This window comes from Myotis brandtii, unplaced genomic scaffold, assembly GCF_000412655.1.
Source record: "Myotis brandtii unplaced genomic scaffold, ASM41265v1 scaffold421, whole genome shotgun sequence".
Classification (NCBI taxonomy): Eukaryota; Metazoa; Chordata; class Mammalia; order Chiroptera; family Vespertilionidae; genus Myotis; species Myotis brandtii.
This window is the reverse complement of record NW_005366140.1, coordinates 1,785,953-1,790,513: the sequence shown is the minus strand read 5'-3', so window position 1 is coordinate 1,790,513 and position 4,561 is coordinate 1,785,953. Positions and strand designations below refer to the sequence as shown.

General features: G+C 44.5%; 3 protein-coding genes across 5 annotated transcripts in view; 2 read left to right on the top strand and 1 right to left on the bottom strand.

Moving 5' to 3' along the window:
• The window catches only part of UBA52 (ubiquitin A-52 residue ribosomal protein fusion product 1), a 20,908-nt gene that overhangs the window by 4,133 nt on the left and 12,214 nt on the right, over positions 1-4,561 (top strand). The window lies entirely within an intron of this gene.
• Positions 1-4,561, bottom strand: part of FKBP8 (FK506 binding protein 8, 38kDa) — a 15,240-nt gene that overhangs the window by 10,001 nt on the left and 678 nt on the right. The window contains exon 1 of one of the 3 annotated variants that reach the window (XM_014545762.1): positions 553-643. The exons of 1 other annotated variant lie outside the window; for it this stretch is intronic. The gene's annotated coding sequence lies outside the window, so the exon portion shown is untranslated. Of the gene's footprint in view, positions 1-502; positions 644-4,561 lie in introns of those variants that run through there. One more of the 3 variants, XM_014545763.1, reaches the window with a different exon arrangement.
• Positions 1,004-4,561, top strand: part of KXD1 (KxDL motif containing 1) — an 11,345-nt gene continuing 7,787 nt past the window's right edge. The window contains exon 1 of the mRNA XM_014545767.1: positions 1,004-1,008. The gene's annotated coding sequence lies outside the window, so the exon portion shown is untranslated. The remainder of the gene's footprint in view (positions 1,009-4,561) is intronic.

The following is a 4,561-nucleotide window of genomic DNA, read 5'->3' as shown; positions in this document are numbered from 1 at the left end:
GTCCATTGGCCACCGCCGCCGCCACTACAGCATCCATTGGCCCAAGCGCACGTCCATCTGGGTCACAGGCACCTCCCCCTTCCTGCTTGTTTCCGCGAGACGTTCTTAAAGGGGCCGAGGCCGCCGCGCGACCGGAGGGGGGCGGGGCGGAGGCACTTGGCTCTGAACCAGTTCATTTGCGATTCAGCGCTTTGCAACCTGCGCGATTCACCGCTCTGGTGTAAGCTTCGTACTGTCCATCTGCGAAATGGGTTAAATACCCCAATCTATGCACTCTCACCTTGGGGGCTTTAAGAGGAAAATAATATTTCTTTAAAGAGTTCTGCAAAAACACACCCTTAAGTCCTAGTTATGGATGTAGACCCGAGGCCCTGACAGGGAAAAACGTGCCTAAGGGTACACACACACACACACACACACACACACACAAAAACGTGCCTAAGGGTAGACACACACACACACACACACACACACACACACACCACCCCCACCACCACCCCCCCGCTACGCTGCGTGGTCTGTTTAATCCCCAAAAGGTTGCCTGGTGCATACCGGAGTTATGTCTAGGTGAGCGACTGAGTGAGCACGGCCGCTGGGGGTAGTTCCTCCTCCCTGCACCCTCTGCCATTTGGTGATAAAGGTGTCCACTTCCCAGGGCGAAGGTGGCTGCCTTGATTAGATGGGTTTTTATGGATCTTGTTTTGAAAGGGGGAGGCACTTACTCCTCCTCGCTCTATTTTCTTTCCTTCCCAGCTTGTTCTTTTGCTTCTGACCCCCTCACCCATATCTGCTCCTTCCTAGGAGGAATTTTGCTTCTTTTGTCCCATCTCCTTTAATGATGCCTAGCACCGTTAACAAATCATTAAATAAATGAGTGAGACACTGGCTTTGGAAGTAGGTGACACTGGAGAAGGAAACTGGCTTTGGGCGGTAACTAACTTGTTAGATCAGAGCTTGGAAGTCACCTCATACAGGAAACCCGACCAGATTTCCCCAAAGCAAGGCCAGGTGCCGGGATTGGCTGTTCTAGCATGCTGAACCTCCACTTCATAACTGACTTCTGTCTGTGCCATCACTTGGCCTTACTTCTGCTTCACCCACTAGACTGGAAGACTCCTAAAGTCTGGAAAGGGCCTGTAGTTTCTCATTATCTTAGCCCTGAGGCCTATACTGCACATGACACAAAAGGTGGGGAAAATAATTGTGGAAGGAAGGAAGCAGGCTGACCAGCCAGAAGAGGTGGGAGGGTAGCAGGGGATATGTGAGAAACTGTATGGAAAGAATATCAAATAAACACTGAGCCAGTCCCAGCCCTGTCCATTTCTGTACCTCAGTGTTTTTATCTGTAAAGCAGAATCATCCACCCAGCCCCAACTCTGTCACAGGGACTGGTGGAAATGTAGTAAATAATACTAATACATGAACAACTAACATAAACAAATATAACCTAATAACACCAACAATTATAACAGTAATAATGGCTGACACTCAGGTATCACAGGTATAGGCAAACATTCTATATTCTACATGTATTTAATCCTCATATTAGCCTTATGAGACAAATACTCTTGATATTTGGAATCCATGTCATTGGCTGCAGAGTTGCAATCTTCATATCTTCCTGGTGAAAGGAACTTGTGATTGTTGTGATGTGCCCTTGTTAACTCCATGCTTCTTGCCTTAAGAGTGGATTTTTTCTGATATTAATATTGCACACCTGTTTCTTCTTGGTTCATGTTTTTTTTTAATATATATATATATATTATTGGGAGAGGGATAGAGAGTTAGAAACATCGATGAGAGAGAAACATCGATCAGCCGCCTCCTGCACGCCTCCCACTGGGGATGTGCCAGCAACCAAGGTACATGCCCTTGACCGGAATCGAACCTGGGACCCCTTAGTCTGCAGGCCGACGCTCTAGCCACTGAGCCAAACCGGTTAGGGCCTTGGTTCATGTTTTAAAGGCTCCATCCTTTTCTACCCCTTATCTTCCATCTTTCTGTATCCTTATGTTGTGCATGTCTCTCTTGAAAGTAGTATAGAACCAGTTTTTGTTTTTTGATCCATTCTGCCCATCTTTGTCTTTTAACTGGGGCATCAGATCTCTTTAACTTTAATACAGACATGTTTGGACTTAATCTGCCTTCTCATGTGTTTCTTCTCTGTCATACCTTCTTTATGCTCCTTTTCTCTCTCTTGCCTTCTTTAGGATTGGATGCTTGTAGTTTGGAAAGGCTCTTACTATCTTCATTCTACAAATGGGCAAACCAAGGCACAGAGAAGTTAATTATCTTATTCAAGGTTACTTATGAAGGGCACAATGGGCCAGGTCTCTTCCTCCACTGACCTTCTATTCCAGGCAGGGAGCTAGATACTGCACAAGCAATAATGTAAATAAGTATCTAATTTCAGCTGTGATGAGTGCTATGTAGAAAATAAAACTGAAAAATGTGGCAGAGAGAGGCTTCTAGTCCCCAGACTTAGACCTTCCCATCACCAATGTCCCCATCACTGGGCTGGCTGAGTGTTTCATTCACTTCCCATCCTCTCCCTCAAACAGACAAAGGAGAAAAATATTTTTCTTGTCTCCACTCCACTGAGCACAAAACATTTGGGACTGGCCAAGTCCCTTTTGGTGTCAATATACAGCCCCGCTCCCTTCCAGGACCCTCATAAATGTTTCCTGGCCTTTAACTGAGCCCAAGAGACCCATTGAAAAGCTTGATTTATCCAGCCTGGGTCTCTTCTGCTGCAGCCTGCACACAGAGCCATGGTTTCACTTTTCCCGGCAGCCCCCAACCTGGACTCCTCCCAGCACTGGCTGCTGTCTGCATCACTGAGCTCCACAATTCTTACAAAGAGCAAGTCCTATGTGCTTTCCCACTATGCTACCTTTGCTCCTGTGATTCCCTCAGCCCTGAATGAATGTCAGCAACTAGAATACTCCTAATCCTACCTCAAAATCCCATCCAGATATACTTGCTTCCTTGTACCCAAAAATGTACCCCACTCTTCAGGTTCCTCTAGCTTTGAGTCTCTCCTCCTTCTAGCCCAGGACTGTGGCATTTGGGGCTGGGAATGTTTGTGTCAGACTCTGTCTCCCTATGCCCTCCAGGGCTAGGCAGGGACTGGATGAAGTACTCTCTGGATCCCCAGAATATGGGCCACATCGAGAGGGGGTGGTTAGAGGGTTTAAAACTGTTTGTTAAACTGAATATATAAGAATCTTTGTCCTCGTTAACTTTTCAGTGAATGAAGGCAGCAGTGTGTGTGTGGGAGGGGAGGTAATAATACAGTTTACCAAGGGCTTACAGTGGGCCAAGCCTGTTGTAAGGAACTTACATGCATGATTTTATAAAGTTAAGCCACTTGCACAAGGCCATCCAACTAGACTGTGACAGAATTGAAAATTAGAACTCAGATATGTCCAATTTCAGGGCTCTTAAAGAGTCTTCTATGTGCCCACGGGCATGTGTGTATCTCCCAAGCTTTCAACAACCTTAAGAAGCAGATGCTGCGATCATCCAGGCTCACAGTTAACAAACTGAGAACCAGAAACATTATAATGTAGCATACACATACTGTAAGGCCTCAACTAATGATAATGAATTGTTAGCATTTATTGAGCAATTACTACTTGCCCCATTTTGCTCATGATTTTCAGTATATACACAAAGGGACAAATATAGTAGTAAATAGAGATGTGTGTATGCATGGGTTAGTAGACATACAAATCTAATTCTGACAGCTGAGAGAGTCTCTAAGCAGTGAGCACACCCAGCACTCAGAGCCTGGTTTTTAAATACCAGTCTATTAAAAAAAGGAACCAGGCTTCTTGGAGAAATGGCTGATTCCAACAATATTCCAAAACAAGCAAGGAAAAAGTAAGAAAATGCTCAGAGAAAGATGGAGATATATTAAAAGGAATAGGAGCTAACTTAAAGGAGAAGCAAAATAAATAATATAGAAATTAATTATAACACACAGAATAAAAGGTATTCACTAGTTCATAGTGATATAAATATGTGACTAAATACATAATTGGAGAATGGACAGCTCTTGTTTAAATAGAATTACAATTAAAAACATATACACACAATCACCATTATACAAACATCATAGTAATAATTGTTGCCGGAAAGAGCCATGGATAGATGCTAAAACTAGTGGATGAAAAAAAATTTTAATGTTAAAACACACACACACACACAAAGAAAACCTAGCGTCACCCTAGCTGGTTTGGCTCAGTGGATAGAGTGTCAGCCTAGGGACTGAAGGGTCCCCTGTTAGATTTCGGTCAAGGGCACATGCCCGGGTTGCACATGCCCGGGTTGCGGGCTAGATCCCCAGCAGGGGGCGTGCAGGAGGCAGCTGATCAATGATTCTTTTTCATTATTGATGTTTCTATCTTTCTCTTTCCCTTCCTCTCTGAAGTCAATACAAAATATATTTAAAACAAAACACTATGGTCTTTGCATGCAGCCGTGGAGCCGTGGGCAAACTACGGCCCGCGGGCCGGATCCGGCCCATTTGAAATGAATAAAACTAAAAAAAAAAAAA